This window comes from Triturus cristatus, chromosome 10 (genome assembly GCF_964204655.1).
Source record: "Triturus cristatus chromosome 10, aTriCri1.1, whole genome shotgun sequence".
In the NCBI taxonomy this organism is placed as follows: Eukaryota; Metazoa; Chordata; class Amphibia; order Caudata; family Salamandridae; genus Triturus; species Triturus cristatus.
In genome coordinates, this window is record NC_140593.1 from 565526716 (window position 1) to 565544611 (window position 17896).

Genomic DNA, 17896 nt, shown 5'->3' on the forward strand with positions numbered 1-17896 from the left:
TGATCACATCACACAGATGGGTTTTGCAAATATAGGGGCGGGAGTAGCCCCTTCGGATTGAGACTACCCCTCCATCCATGCTACCTCAATTCCATCGCATGTCAGAGGATTACTTGGCCCTTCTCCATCAGGAAGTTACAGCTCTCTTGGCCAAGGCGGCTATTGAGCGAGTTCCTGCCCCAGAATTTGGTTGTGGCTGCTATTCCCAATACTTTCTAGTACCCAAGAAGGACAAAGGCCTGCGTCCAATCTTGGATCTCAGGAACATCAACCGATTCCTCAAGGATGCCTATTTCCACATCACAGTCCTGCCAGCCCACAGGCGTTACCTACGGTTCATGGTAGGCCATGAGCACTTTCAGTTTACTGTGCTCCCCTTTGGCCTTACCAGCGTCCCTCAGGTGTTCACGAAAGTGATGGCAGTGGTCGCAGCTCATCTGCGCAGATCAGGGGTTCCAGTCTTCCCCTATCTCAACGACTCGCTGTTAAAGGCAGGCTCGCCACAGGCTGGTGTCGCCCACCTCCAGTCTATGGCAGACCTCCTGCATTCACTGGGGTTCACAGTCAACGTGCCGAAGTCGCACCTGACCCCTCCCCCAGAAGCTCCTTTTCATCGGAGCAGTTCTGGACACGATGAAGTTTCGGGCCTAACCTCCCGAACAGTGAGTCCGGCATATTCAGGCTATGATACCGATCTTTCAGCCCCTATCCTGGGTTTCGTTCAGAATGACCCCAAGGCTGATTGGCCTCCTAGCCTCCTGCTTCCTGCTGGTGGATCATGTGACATCAGTCTAACTCCTCACTACACTGACCCTCCCTTCACAAAGTGCTGCGCTGGTATTGGTGGTTGGTGTAAAGCTGTGCTGGTATTTGTTCTGATCCACCAATACCAGCGCGACTGTACACCAACCACAAACAGTGATTTAGTAGAAAATAAAAATACGGAAGAGAATCTAATGATTTTAAATTACAGATTGAGTTAGAGGAAAGGAATCATTACATTTTTCAAGTTATTAAAGGTTTCAGTGAGAAAAGATGAGCCAATATCAACAAGGGTAGGAGTTCCTGTGGATCCGGAAGGTGCACCTGCTTTGCAGATGTCATTAGAAAAAGGATATCACACTTGTATATGGTTAGAGAACTGGGTAAAATACACCAAGAAGGATGGTCCCTTAGCGTTTCCACAGTACGGGACATTTAATGTTTGAGAAGATAGATGAATAATCTAAAACCGAGGGGCATATCAGCAAGCAGGCGATAAAATTATCGCCGCTTTTCGTCCGAAAACGGTCGCAAAGCGGCGATAATTTTTTATCGCCTTATCAGCAAGGTCACGTTATCGCGTGAAACCTTGCCTTATCGCCATTTCCCTTAACGCCCATCTTTGCATCTCTAATGAGATGCAAAGTGGGCGTTCCTCCCCAGGATAACGGGAGAAATGTCGATAAGCAACATTTCTCCTATTATCAAACCTCACGCAAAGCAGCATAGCAACAAGAAAAGTAGCGATAACCTCTGTTATCGCTACTTTCCTTACGCCTGCTTTGAAAATGACTTAGCCATGATATCCTATGGAAGGTGGATATCATGGCTAAGTATGTGAGGCCCTATCAGCAAGCTATCGCCAAACTTCGTTGGATTATCTCTGGGTTTCTAGCGATAATCTCACGTATGGCAGTTAGCGCTAGGATTTTTATCGCTTTTGAGATAAGCGTTGCTAATAGCACGCTATCTCAGTGATAAAAATCCACGCTAGCCGGCGATAATTATCCTAGCGTTAAGTGCGCTTAGCGATAATTATCGCTGGTTGTTGCTGATATGCCCCCAAATTCTTTAAAATTCTAACCCTAGGTCTATACAGTATAAAGCCCTTGAGGAGTGAGAACATGAAGCACATCAGAGAGAAAAAGAGAAATGTCAGGGAAGATACAGAAATACGATAAATGGATATAAACAGTGAAAATGGAATTTCCAGAAAAGATATGTAGACAAGATGTTGCTTTGGGAGCCCGAATGTACCGGGTAATGAAGAGCAGAACAATTCAGAGACTAATCCATTTGTAGGTTTAAGCTCCACCTGCAGATTTGCATCCAGCTTATAAAAGAATATTTTTAGATGAAAATCAGCCCCCTGAGAGAGCAGGATTTTCCAATATAGTCCTGAAAAATAACCCTGATGCATTAACAGTACCTGTAACAATTGGTCCGGTCGTTCCTGTTTATCAGACGGGACTGTTATTGCATGAATTTGTGAAACTCCTCGTCCTAAGTGATAATGTAGGGGAAATACATGCACTACCTGGAACGAGAGAAATTGTGCGAAATCGGGAAACGATGTGTACACCAGTAGGAGTAGAGACAAATAGAGAATCACAGGGATCAGAAACAAGTACCTCGATAGGGCCATCCCTAGAAGAAATTGATGATTGGAATAGAGACATAGGGCCATATGTAGGAAGCTCTTTTGCGATCGCAAACCCTGCGAATCGCAAAAATCAGGGTGTTTACGATCGCAAAACAGACCGTTCCTATGTAGGAAAGGTTTCCGTTGCCCAAAAATGAGAATCGCTAATTTAGCGATTAGCATTTTTGCGTAACGGAGATTGTGCGAATTATTTTGCGTAATCGCAGTCTGCGTCACATCAATTGCAAAAATTGCTATTACCGATCACGCACATTGCGAATGCGCAAAATTAGATGTTGGAAAAATTCGCAATTAGCGAATCCACGAAAATCGCTATTTTGCACTTCTCAATTACCACCAACTCTAAATAGGTTGCACATGGTTACCACCTGCTCAAACAGGCCCACAATGCCACTGGGACTTCCCACCATGGCTGGCCTGTACGTGATAGCCAGGAGGCTGCGAATCAGAGATGCCACACAGAGAAGGAGACACCAGGAAAGGATTTACAGAGCACGCATCACCCTCTTCCAACTGACCGAGGAGGAGATCCATGTGAACTACAGGCTGCACCCAGACAGCATCCTGGATTTAATAGAGGAGCTGACACCCATACTTGAACACCCCGCACGCAGGGCACACACCATTCCCACCCATGTTCAGGTCCTGTGCTCACTGCACCTCCTGGCATCAGGGAGTTTTCAGGGGGTGATTGCCACAGCAGGAGGTGTCTCTCAAAGTGCACTTTCGCGCTTCTTCCACGCTTCCCTTGATGCAATGGTACAGAGGCTGCATCACCACATACAATTCCCAAGCACACAACAGGCATTAGATCAGACCAAGCAGGAATTCTACCAAATTGCCCAATTCCCCCACGTCATTGGCTGCGTTGATGGGATCCATGTCGCAATCTCACCCCCATCACAGAATGAGTATGTGTTTAGGAACAGAAAGTCATATCATTCCCTGAACATCCAGGTAGTGTGCAATGCCCAACATATCACTGATATTGTGGTCAAATACCCAGGAAGCACACACGACTCATTCATGTTTCACCACTGTGCATTACATCGCAGACTCACAAATGGCGAATTTGGAGAGGGCTACCTGCTAGGTAAATGCATGCCATACAGACACAGAACCAGTAGAGTTATGCAGTGGCAGGACAGTATTGAACATGAATCTACTTATACACTGCAGGTGACTGTACGTATGCTGTACACGACTACATCCTCACACCGTAACTGAATCCAGCAACTGCAGGTGAGAGGAGGTACAACAGCGCACACAGAGCTACACGCTGTGCCTTTGAGAGGACCTTTGGAATCCTAAAGAGCCGTTTCCGATGCATCCATAAGAGTGGAGGTGCGCTACTGTACAGCCCTGAGACGTGTAGCATTGCACAGGCAACCACAATTTTGCAACATAACATCGCTACCAAAAAAGGCACCCCAGTGGATTTGACAGACTCTGAATCATCAGATGAGGAGGGACCAGCTCCACATCGCGGACCAGCAGGTGGTGCCGGTGCGGCTGCTGGGCGCATGAGACGAGATGAGATCACACAGAACTACTTCTAAGTGAGTAATAAGGACACAATGCCACTGAATGGTGTTTGACAGTGATGTATTCCTGCAACTAAGGAAATAAACATCTATCACATAGCGTGACTTTATTGTTCGTGCTTGCACATGTTTGTCACAGTGCAATAACTGCCATCAGCCACTGAGTCAGTATGGAATGTGTTGCTTCACACATGGCCATTAGTCTCTGGTGTCCCTTCACCTCCTACGTGCACACCCTGTTGCCCCTCGCTCTGTCTGCGCAGTGCCCTCCCTGGAGTCATCATCCACTCTCCCCTGGCATGCACTCTGGCGTCTATCCTGTGGAATTGGGGGAGTGATGCTGCTCCTGCTGGACTGTTCATCCGTATCCATTGCACTAAGTGGGCCTATGCCACCTGTGGCAGCTGCGCGCATCTGGTCCACCGCATGTGTTACCTGCACCAGGACACTGCCCACGTCCTGGCAGCAGTGGGCCATCTCACGCTGCATACTGACACATCTTCTGGCCAGCAGGGATGTGGCGGTTGACTGGCGGTTCACTGCTCTAGTGTACAAGTCCAGCCGTGTGTGAAGGCGATGTCTCTCCCTGCGCCGGGCTGCCCTGTCCCTCATGATCTCCCTGCACAGTCCCTCCAAAGCACCAGTCATGGCCATTACACCAACCCGCAACTCAGTCATGTTGTGATTGTGTGCAGCCAGTTGCCGCTGTATTGACCGTATCCCCTTCACTTGCAGGTGCTGTTGTTTAAGCATGCTGCCCTCAAGGCCTGAGAACACCGTGTCCTCTTTTGCAGGAGCAGTGCTGGTGGACGGGCGTGTCCTGCGTCTCAACCCTCTCCCTTCTCGGGAGTGTTCAGGGGACTGTGTTGGCTGCTGTCCTGCACGCTGCCTGTGCACTGGCTGTGGTTCTACTGCTGTGTCTGGTGCCTGTGCCTCCCACAGTGGCAGTGGCGACACTGTACCATGCAGGTGGCGCAACATAGAGTCTGATGTTCTTGCTTCGCCCTGCTCCTCCTGCCCTGCCTCGTCCTCCATTTCTGCAGTTTCTTCCCCTTCAGGCACGATTTCCTGTGTTGGTGGTGCTGCTGTGAATTGAAAGGCACACATTAATTCTGTGTCCTGTCTCGCATGTGTAATGCATTATAGTTTACACAATAAAATTCACATGGGTACTATCTGTCTGTTTCCCTATTTTCATGATGGAGTCCTCCCTATTCCACCTGGCTGTGTCTCACTGGCCCAGTTATCAGTGCATGTGACTACATCTCCCATAATGCATTTCTGGGTGTGCTGGTGGACATGTACTGGAGTTGCACTTAGGTTGCCTTTTGAGGTGTGTGAGAGGCTTGGGTATGTATCAGGGGGTTTGGGGCATACATCTTACCTTGTCTGGTGTCTGTGTGTTTGGAGCGGTCCAGGTCAGCCACGCCACTCACACTCTCAGGCTGAAGTGTGCCCTCCACCAGCTCCTCCAGGGGCGTTGGGTCTGTTGCTGTGGACGGCCCACCACCGGTCTTTTTGGCCTCGGTCAATCTTGTAACCACCCTCTCCTTTAACCTTTGCCGCATGTCGTACCACCTTATTCTGAGGTCTTCGACTATGCGGTGTGTCAAGCCAATGGAAATTCACTTTTTCCTGGATGTCACTCCATATTTTTCTTTTTCTTGCCTCTGGCACACGTAGGGAACTTTTGCCAAACAGGAGGTCATGGCTGCTGACTATTTCCTGAGTGAGTACCTCCAGCTCCCTTTCGCTGAATTTCTGTTTCCTTTTTCTTGGTGGTTCTTCCTGCTGCTTCTCTGGCCCCTGGGACTCCATTTGGCTTGCTTTCAGTAGCTGAGCACAACTGTTCTACTCTCCACACAGGCTCTCACACAGACACTGTTTCTCACACAGCTGCTGGCAATCAGGTGCAGCATGGGCAGTCACACTTCCTGGGTGTGATGTCATCATTCTGCACCTGAATTGCAGATTCCCAGATTTGCGATTCCTTCATTGCGTTCTTGCAATTAAGGAATCGCAATTTGGGTAATCGCAAAAAAATTGTGCGAATTTTTGGGAATCGCTAATTTTTTGCGAAAAAATATCTACATCGGAATTTGTGATTCTCAAAATGCGATTCGCGGAAAATCGCAATTTCAGAATCGCAAATTCTTCTATACCTACACATGGCCCATAGCTCCTACAGGAAATACTGTGACGAATGCTAATCCAAGTGTGAATATAGACGTGGGAAAAATAAAGGTAGAGTTAGAAGAAAAGATTTTAGGAACTATTAGTCTAGAGAGGCTATCAAAATACAGTGATGAAGAATTATTATTCATATGTAAAGATAGAACTCGAAAGGCGAGAATTACTCATGAGAAAATTGCTGAAGTAGCACAGAAATATGGAGTGGACGTATAAAAGTCCAAAGCTTTACGGAAAAACTATTAATTGTATTTTAGTGACAAAGATTTGGAGAGTCTGAATTCCTCAGGAAAGAGATTACAAATTAAAAAATGATTAACAATCCTCAAGCAATGGGAAGAGATAGTAAGATGGGAAGGCAGATGGGCAAAAAAAGAAGGAAGGTTCTGTGGTGGTACTGCCTCGTTATCCAATGAGAGGAAAAGCCAAGGCATCCGCCTCATTCTTGTCTTTTTCCATGAGAGAGGGCGCAGGAGGAGGTTATGTGCATGTTCCATGGAGTAGACAGGACATATTGTCCTTTACAAATGATTTCCCGGGGTTGAGGGAGAAACCAGTTGAGTGGTATAAGCAAGTGAAAAGGTTTGTGATGGTTTCAAAGGTCCTGTTAAAGGATTTGGATGCTTTATTTGATATTGTGGCCACTACATACTTATGGATGGAATGTAAAATTGCAGTTGATTGCCCAGAAACTGAGTGTGCTAGAAATCCCAAAACAGGTGCGCTATCAGCAGAGTTGATGAAAAAAATATAATCAGGTTATCACATTTTTGAAAGGAAAGATTTTGTCGAAAGAAACAGAGTGAGTTCCTGGATAGTTCGGTCTAATTTTACCCAAAGAAACAGTACATGTTTATTACGAGAGGCTCTCACAGGCAATTTATACAGTGTAGTGGAATTGAAAATGTGTCAAAGAAAGATATGGGACATTTTGATATATCGGTTTGTGTACTGATTGAGGCCTGAGATTAGCGCCTTGATTCAACAGCATTTAATTTGTTGGCAGAGTAAGTCAATAGATGAAATATTGCGTTATGCAAAATATTTTGGAGATGACTTTGAATCAAAACCCACATATCCTTGCTTGCTGCCCTCATTCGTGCCAACATAAATTTTCTTTCAACTTCTTATGTCGCGTCTCAGATTTTACAGGCATGATACAGGGAGAGGGTCAGACTGCCACTGAAATGAAAGGTCTAATGGTAAATCCCTTGCAAATTTGATGCCACAAGGAAGGGGACGTGGATCAAATATATATTCATTGCCAAAGACTTTCCCTTGTCACAGACGCGGCCAGTTCAGGCATTGGAAGCGTGAGTGTAAGTTTAATTTGAATCAATCCATCCACACCTGTCACAACCCATTTTCACATTGTATTTCTGTACTTGGTCATTCAAATTTTGCATAGGAGCTTGAGGCATATTCAGTAGTCACCTGTGATTGGTTAATCAGGTAAATTGATCAGCAGTTATTATACCAATGATCAAGTACATCCAAATGTGCAAGTGTCATCCATCTGTAATAAATATTGGGAAGCCAGTGACTCAGATACTTCCCAATGACGGTGCCTGAGAGGAGAGGCGGAATGCGTGCTTGGCGCATCCCTAGAGGTAGATGAGAATGGTCCCTGTGGGGATGGCAAGGTGAATGGAACACCTATTTCACTCCGTGTAGATAATGGTGCAACCCGATCCACTGTGAGAACTGTGGAAATTCCCAACCTACCCCTCTCGGGAGAAACGATCCAAAGGAGGAGGAGTATCGAATAAATACATTTCAACCCTAGTGACCCAATCTGTACTTGTACTGGTTCTAACATTTGAGGAGATGCATAAGTTTGTAGTATGTGATACTAGTCCAGTGAATCTGTTGGAGCAATTTATTTTGCACAATAAATCTCGGCCCATTTATTGTACACCTGAAGGAATAGAATTTCAAACCGAAGGCGAGGATGTAGTGTTTAAGATCGCCAGACAAAAGACAGAAGTGATAAGGTTGTATCCCTTACTTTCTGAAAATGATTTACCTTCTATATCTTTACCTGAAAAATCCCACGCATCAGGCAGGACCCTCTCTTCCAATACAGGACTAATGAAAGGAGTAGCCCCAATTTGAATCACAGTGAAACCAAATGCAGAATATCAGAGAACCCCAGGATATAATCTTAGTCCTGAGACTATTGCTGGAATAACCCCATTGATTGAGACTTTGATTGAACTAGAGATCGACTCATTGTTAGAGCCGGCTGCCAGATGCAAGAGGTCACGAGGTGCAGTGGTAGGGGCAGGATCGGCTGATTGGCTCTGCATCTGGAGGGGAGTCTGTACTACCTCACTTCCCAGTGACAGTCTACGGTCTTCCGGTAAACGTCTCTGGGTATTTTTGGATGTTTTTGTATGATGGAGAAGCTTGCACACGCGAATTGCAAGGTCACCCTCTCGTTTATAGGTAATCTGTACAGGGAGCAATTTGTCTCATTATCGCATTACTCAATGTGCAAAATTACATTTAAGGCACTTTATTTTCAGTGCCTTCACCCTACCTGTTGCTTTTTTCCGGGTTCTTCCGGGTTTATAGAAACGAGTTACTTGCTTTAACATAATCTAGGATGTTTTTGACTTTTGCGTGCACCGTCACCCTTTTAGTACACATTCTGTGTTCTTACATAAAGTACCGGATGGGATATCCTATTCTGTGAGTGATTTCTACAATTCTAGAGGTAGTATGCATTTCTGTATTTATTTGACCGAAAGAGAGGACATCAAATTAGGTATTAGTGCCCGAAGGAGCAGGCTATCCCACTAGATAATTGCATGCCATCTCAGTAATCTAACAGTGGTGTCACAAGCTATCAGGGAGTAGATATATATTTTCTATTAAATAGGGAATAAAATGTTTCCATAGAAGTTGCCACCAGCGCACAGTGTCAAGTGAAGCTGAAAGGCAACTTGAAAGAACATGAGGTTGCAAGCCAGAACGTTTTAACACATTAATGTCATAAATATAACATCTGCAGTACAAAACTATTAGCAAATGGCAAAATGAATGCAAAGTATAATTGTAAACCATTGTGAAATGTAAGTAAATATGTGATTATTCTGAAGAATGACTATTCCTGCTTTCTGATTAGAGTGGTATTTTAACTGAATGCAGTATTTCCATGTCTGTGAAGGTTTGTGCTAATCACGTCAAAATTAACCCTGGGCGTAGTTTGCGTAGCTATGCGTAGCGCTACTTCGCGAAGTGCACTACGCGAGCTACGCGTAGCACTACGCGAACTGCGTAGTACCCTGTTCGCACTGTGCAATATGCCGTTTTCAATGACTGTACGGTGCTGGATGCTTGTCCGCACTGAGCAGTCATTGAAAACGGCATATTGCACAGTGCGAGCTGTAGTTTTCTGCTGCTCAAGTAGATTTTTACTCGAGCGGCAGCTTTCTCAACGCGGACTGGTAGTTACTCATCGCGAGCGGTTGCGAGCATACGCGACCACTCACAATGAGAAACCTGACCTCCCCGCGTTGAGAATCTCGCCGGGAGGTTTATTTTCCACGTTCGCGATCGGCAACTTGATGTTGCCGATCGCGAACGAGGAAAAAGTCTCGCCGGGATGTCATTTTGCTTGCTCGCGGTCGCCAACTTGACGTTGAGGACCGCGAGCAAGCAAAAAATGACCGCTGCACTATGCTACGCTACGCGTGTTTTTGCACTGTGCTACGTGCAATTCGCGTAGTGCGAAGTAGCGCAAACTTCACAAACTACGCGAGTGTAGCGTAGTGCTTTGCCCAGGGTTAGTCAAAAGGGCATTGACTCAGTTCTCAAGGTGGGGAGGGTGGCTGTAAGGCTTCACACTATGTAACCATGGAACACCACAACATAATAGACGTATTATCCAACATAATACGTGTATTATTTGACATTAAAGCAATATTCGCACATGCACACTAAAAGTTATTATCCAAGTGGAAACTAAAGTCATATTAAGGAGATACTGGAGAGCCACCGTAGAGTAGCATCACAAAAGGGCATCAGATTGGAACTTCAACATGGCGCATTTGCTAGCTCAGAATGAGCGCCAAATGGTATAATGTTATGATACCTGTGGCTGCAAAACTCCTTGCACCATATGTGATTAAAGGAGTTAAATATTTTTCCAAAATTGCAACGGTAAAAAAATAGATTTACGCTATGGCAACGTTAAGTTCTTGTAAATATGCCCCTTCATCCCCTACAGCAATTTAAAAAAATAGCGCTGTAGCTTCATATCTACAAATTGCCGCAATTTTCTCATGCTAACAGAAGGGGAGATCTTGAAAAATCCCGTTTACATGACTCAAACGAAAATGAGATGCATGGTAGGCATTCTCATGAAAAAACTGCTGCAAAACACGTACTGGCATTTCCTTGTAAATGTCGCATTGTATCGCTAAACCCAAAAAACTGCTGCAAAGTCCAATTAGCTGCAGTTTTCTAACATCAATACTCACCTGTTCTTAAAAAAGGTGCAAACACACCTGCATATAAGGAAGACCATCCAAGAGCATCATTGGTAACCTCAACAATGCCATGGAGCTTCTGCTACTTCAACGTGGAGCACCAAGGAGACCACCACTACCACCACCACCACCACCGAAGGGGATTCGGGTCTACTGCCAGAGGATCTCCCTCATACACCTCCTTCCTGATGAGGTCATAGCCCAATACAGACTAAAAAGGTCCTCAATTATACGCCTCCTCCCAACAGATAGCGCCAAGGCTGCAGGCCACATCCCAGCGCAGCACAAACATCCCTCCACAGACCAAGCTACTTGCTGTGCTGCACATGTTGGCCTCAGGGACTTTCTAATTGACCACCGCCAGAGTGGCTGGAGTTTTCCAGGCATCCTTCTCCAGGTTTCTCCCCACTGGCCTGGATGCCATCATCAGCCTGATGCTGCTGTTTCAACACTTCCCTAACACTGCGCAAGAACAACTCAACAACAAGCAAGGATTTTATGCCATTGCCCCCAACACATGCGGAAAACCTGCAAAGGACTGCACCCATGTGCAACTTCTGCCTCCTGCGGACACTGCCCACATCTACAGAAACAGGAAGCACACATACTTCATGAATGTACAGGCAATAGTCGACCATCTTGGTGTGTTCCTGAGTGTTGTGGCCAAGTACCCAGACAGTGTCCATGATTCATTTATCTTCTGCCAATCAGTCATCAACCAGAAGATCCAGAATGCCATCTATGGAAATGGCCTGCTTGTTGCGAAGTACAAACTGAATGACTTGAGGTGTGTGGTGTATTCATTCATGTAGGTCAACTATGTGAGGATGCACATGTACCAAATTGTGTATGCATTGAGACCATATTGTTATTGGGCCAACTGCTAAACACATAATGGCAAAGAACAAAATAAATGTAGTTAGTTCCAACAAGGAAGTAGACTATAAATGCACTCATACCCCACTTTTCCGAAGCAAAGGGATGCGTCATATGTACAACAAGATGATTGCTCTCCCCTGCTGGTGCACAGAGTGATCCATTAGGTGACATGCACCAACTCATGCACCCCTGCACCATGGTGCAAGGGTGACTGCGTCATGGGGATTAAAGATTTTGCACATGAAGGGACACATTATTGCAGAAAAACAATCACAAAATGTGATTTTCTCTTCTCATGTGTTGTTTCAGAATGCAGCATGCACAGAAAGAGCAAAAAAACAAAGAGAAATGTAAAAATATCTTCGTGTTGCAAATCCCTACTCCTCACCAGGGAAGGCATATCATTGTGATGCATTTCAAGCTTTGTGTTTTAGGGGCATGCCATGTGTGGAAACACCCACGTCAACACCCAACACCCATGTATTTGGCAACATTTCCAACTGTGCAAAAAATCGTAAAGTATCAGGTTTAAAGGTGCCATATTCCCAAGGACATGTAAAGCCAACCTGCATGTCTTTACATGTCCCAGTATGTGTGACGCACCAGCAGAGCTACCCGCTGCCCTCTAAACAGTGAACCACCTGTGGTGCAAGTGGCTTGTAATTAAGCCCCATTGAGTTCAACACTTTGCATTCTACCTCTGGTGTCACCTACCCTTAGTCCAATGCCTCACACTGACTGATATAGCACATTACTATGAAAGTGCATCTGCAATAAGTGCACATTCAGCAGTGACATTTGATCACCACATACCTCACCCATTCAAAATATGGACATCACAAAAACATTTGTATCATTACCTTCAATCTCATGTGCAGCAGAATATCTTTTAAAATCATACCTCACTTTGGTCCATTCCCTCAACATAGTGACACCTCCTAGTTTTCGGTATTGCTCATTGACCATGTTCAAAAATCTAATCTGCGTCACAATGAATAATTTATTCCCAGGTTGACTTGTCCATTTAGATAATCCACCTCCAGCCCTTCCATCGTCTCTTCTACCCTTCATTCATCAACTTTGGATGAATGTAGGCCAAACCAATCTTACTGTGCCTATGTTCATTCCATTGCCCTTCCACCCATCACTCACTTCCATGTAAAATCTGATTGGTCTGCTTTCCAAATGAATAGATAACAAACCGTGTCCGAGATCTGATATATACTGCATACACTGCAAGACAAGACACCTTGGTGCAAGTGTATATGTGACAATGTCACTGTCCAAACTCCATAGGCACATCGTGCATTTTTTTAACATGTAGCCAGTATGCACTGTGTCCCAAATATGATGATCAAAACTCACAGGGTAAAAATGATCTGCTTTCATGCCCATGCCTTTTGCAAGTTTAACATGAAGATTACCAAAGCCAATAACAAATTTGGCACTAATTGAAGTAACCTTTACAGCCATTGCCATGTGTCATGTGAGCGTAAGGATGATGAGTGTAAAATGTATGTAAAGGTACCCCTACACCCTGACTATTACAACATGGAGGTATTACACAGGACCGGGCTAATGGGATTTTAGTGGTGTGTAGGCTGCAAACTATAGGCAATTCAATGGCATAGATGCAGCTCATTTGTATGTACCACGCAATGTGGAAGGAGAATGTCGAAAGGGGCAATATGGACACAAAGTAAAAAAAATCTACACTGCTAACACATCAGGATAGAAAATGGAGAAAAGGGTACATTAGAATACTGTTTCAGTTGATCAAGGATATGCACTATTGCCATGGTTGATGACCCCCACCAAAGTGCCCTACACACAGGTACAGCGAGAGTACAATGTGGCACTGCGCCACACAAGGACCATTGTTGAACGTACATTTGGAGCACTCAAATCAAGGTTTCGTTGCCTTGATATTTCTGGTGGAAGACTCCTATACAGTCCAGAATTGGTATGCAAGATAATACTAGTTTGTTGTATCTTGCACAACATGTGTGTGAGGGCAAATACACCTATGCCTGAAGAGCAAGAAGAGATGGCCCAACTTCTTCCTCCAGCCTATCATAAGGATTGTCCAAGACAACCTTCAACTTCTGCAGCCGCAACACAGAGGAGGGATGCAATCATCAACAATTTCTTCACCTATTTTCACCTCCCTGTCATATTGTACATGTATACCTTGTCACATGTACATTCACATGATGATGTTTAACCAAGCCTCCAAGATCTTGGTGGAGTGATTATTAGTGATTTCAGAAGGTCAACAAACTATCATGAAAACTTAAGTGATCAAAACAATAGTATCATACAGATCAATCACATAGCAGGGTATATGACACCAAATAAAGTATGACCGGGAATGGAGAAATGTTTTGGGCATCGGAGCTACAGAATTCATATACTCCATAATTGTTCTTGGGGCACCACACAACAAGCACATTTTATTTCACAAACAGTCTTTACTCCTTCACTCTTGTGTGAAGACGGACCTGTTTGTTTAAACTTTTGAATGGATTTGAGCTGTGTGGACCCAGCTACACTGATGCACCATACACACATAATCTCTCTGTGTAACTGTGCCACTTGAGAAATGTTCACTGAGAAATGTCATAAAAGATACATGACAATGGGGAACTGGATCCACTTGAGGGTGTGGAGGATGACTGATCAAAGGATAGTAGAGCCAGACTAACAAAAGCATTCCATGTACTGTATTGATGCATCCAACACCAAGCATACACATATATCCAGCACTAGCAAGTGACACTACCTCCATAGCTGACTGTAATGACAAATAGGAAAATGACATGTGTCTAGCATCACTCACACTGTACATGACTCATCATTCATCACTACACTGATCTAACAATACCATATTTTTAATCTGCACATACAATGATGCATAGGTTAGCCATGGGACTGTTGTGAAAGCAGCATCATCATTCAACAACTTGTATGTTTGCATTGACATGTCTGTTGTCCAAGTCAAGAACGAGCGGATGCCCCATGTCCAACAACATGATTGTGGCATGGCAATTAATTTTGTGAACTGGCACTATCCTCATTCTGTCACACTTCCTCTGTCTGTTTTTGTTGTTGGGGTGTCAAGACATACACATAAGTGAAGTGCAACAGGGATGGCAATAAGTATGTCCGAAACATGCAAGTAACATACACAAATACATTGCCCTCTGATGCTGCGTTTGGTTGTAAGACACACCAGGAAAAACATGGTAGCACAATGGAGTTGTGTCATCGCCCTCTACAATGCTACGACAAGCTTCCAAATTCCAATTGCATAATGTGGATTTGTGATTAATACCTAGATTATGCACAAGTCAAAATATCTCTACATCTGCGGGCACAGTTGAACACAAATATGCCCAAACATCTAATATGAAATGGGCATGTCGCATACGGTTGTATCCCTCAAGAAATGTACCAAATACTCATGAACACACCAAAATTTGACATGTGTTTCACAGCATCCTAACCTGCCATCTACTTACACTCTTCTCAATAAAAAGTTGGCCCGATGTGTGTCACGTTTTTCTTAACATCAATGTTCAAATCAACGTTAGGCACATGCTCCACTTTGCATCCACAATCCCCCTCTCATGCTAAGTGTGTTGCAGTGGGTTTTGCGCTGCACATACTTTGCCTGATGATGCTGAAGCAGATGTCAGCTGAGACTGTAACCAAATATGTAATGCCTCAGATAAGTATTCCTGAGAATGGTGAAACCATACAAAATACATAGCATTCACCTTTCTTTTTGAAAATCAAAAGTTCAATGCATGTTGCAGCACAAAGTGATACATCATCTTAAGATTTAACTTTGTTAGACAATACCTGACTCAGACCTTGCCTTATACCTTGCCCCTAACACTCATTCACAAAGTGCTTTACCTTGTCTCCACAAATACCTATCTTTGGTACACATGCCTGCCCCCTGTTTGGTATTATCTTGTCGGGTGTTTATCTAATGGATATATTTGTTAGTTAGATAGGTTTTTGGGGTATTTACTTGTATTTTTTATTGAATAATGGGGTTAGTTGTGTTGTGGGAGATGTTGGGTGAGGGTAGGGAGGGCCTTTTGTCAGAGGGGGGTATTCAAGCTGTAAGCAATAAGCAATCCCGGCTTAGGAGAGTTTCATGTTTGGACCAGATTAAGTTGGCACCACTTACGTTGTGGCACTCTACGTGGGTAGGTACACTGGCACTTGCAGTCTTGTGAGAATGTGGTAGGGATAGATAACAATCTTATCAAAAACAAAGTACTGAAGGAACCTCCCATATTCCTGCACCATAGGTCAAGGCAAAACAACATTGTTAATATTTATTAAGCACAATCACATCCAGGGTTTAGTCTAACTTCCACGTGAACCTAAGCGTTGCCTCTACTGTTTTTGCAAACTGAATATTTCTAACCTTCATAAGATGGACCCAGGTACATTTGCTGTCAAAAGGTACCCCGAAATATGTTTAAAAGTTGGGGCACAAATAAGTTTATTACCATTGATTTAATGGGGCATCAGGTTGTTAGGGAAGCACCCACAGATCGTGGTATGTGACTTAGCAATGCTAGTGGTTAAGCCTAGGTTGGTCATAAACAGAACAAATTTATCCAGCAACCTCTGGAGATCCACACCAGTTCACTGAGCTAGGAGGCAATCCTCCACACATAGCAATGCAGGGACTCTTCTAGATCCTTTTCCAGGTGTGTCTGCTTTCACAAGTATACATCAATGAGCTTGACACATTGTTTAACGAACAGAAAAGAAAGGGGGCCAGTACATACCCTTGTCTTACACCATGCGTAATCTTGAGTGAGGGCTGCATTCACCATTAGGCTCAAACCTAATGCACCCTGTCACATCTTCATGTAATTGGGCAAAGAGATTAACTAATGGGGCCTCCATTCCAATTTTCAGCATCTTCCCCCCATTTACACAATCAAATGCTGAACGCTAAGTTCAAGCAACCCTTCTTTGCCAATGTATATTTACTAATAATTAAGTGGAGGTTCAGGCATTTGTCAACAGTTCCAAAGCCATTCCTGCACCCATACTGAACTGTGGCGAGGATACATTTTTCTACAACCCAAGCCTCCAACCGAACCAATATCAACCCTTATTATAAATCTGGACAATATCAAAGTTCAACCATGACTTAGGTGGGCCTACAGTAACTGCACAGCAAAACCAAAGGGGATGATGGACGGAGTGTTTAACATTGCAAGCACTCACCCCCAGTCAACTAATCTGGGTTTAATCCATCATCATTCCTTAGCTCACTCCGCCACCCCAGTTCAGACATGGCCATATGCATATCAGTCTGACCCTGTGCCTCATGGGAACAGTCCAGCCCAAACTGCCAAGCCATGTCTTCCCTGGACCGGAAACAAGCCTCCTGGGACCGGTTTCCTGTTCATAACCCTCATCAGCCAGGCTATCTTGAATCCCGTGGCAAAGTGAGCAAGGGACCCACGTCTGGGCATACCCTGCCAACTCAGGGTGAACAAAGCAATACCAAAGGGGATGATGGACAGAATGTTGAACATTGCAAGCACTCACCCCCAGTCAACTGATGATGGATTAAACCCAGATCATTCTTTAGCTCACTCCGCCACCCCTGGACTGTTCCCATGACGCACAAGGTCAGACTGATTTGCATATGGCCATGTCTGAACTGGGGTGGCGGAGTGAGCTAAAGAATGAGAATGGATTAAACCCAGATCAGTTGACTGGGGGTGAGTTTGCAATGTTCAACACTCCGTCCATCATCCCTTTTGGTATTGCTACAGTAACTGCACTCCTTAATGTACATCTATGGGCACCTCTGTCAATATATTATCAATGAAGAGATCAACTGGCACCCCATTCAGGACTGAGGACTTGTTCCTTGCACTTTTCTATTGCAGATCTAACCTCCCCTAGAGTATAGTCAATGGGGTACCTTGGAACTGGCACCGATTGTCTAGTACAATACTGAGATTGAATGGAGTCGACTATTGTCCTACTATCATACACCTTGGAAAAGTGCTCGACCCAGTTATATTGTGAAATAGTTGCATCCAGAGCAGTATTATGACTGTCTCTGAAAAAAGACACATTTACACTTTTTCAGAAAAGGCGAGTGTCATTCTTTGTACTAGCCTCATTGACCTCTTCCTGAGCATCCTGCCTTATCGCTAAGTTCCTTTTGGTAATAACCTGTTTGTATTTCCATCTACACAGCTTCAGTTACCCCACATCCATAAGAACTCTCTTAAGTACATTTAATAAGATTTATATGCGCCTGGAAACGGAGGGCCCAGCAACCAGAAATGGTTTGATGGCACCTAAGG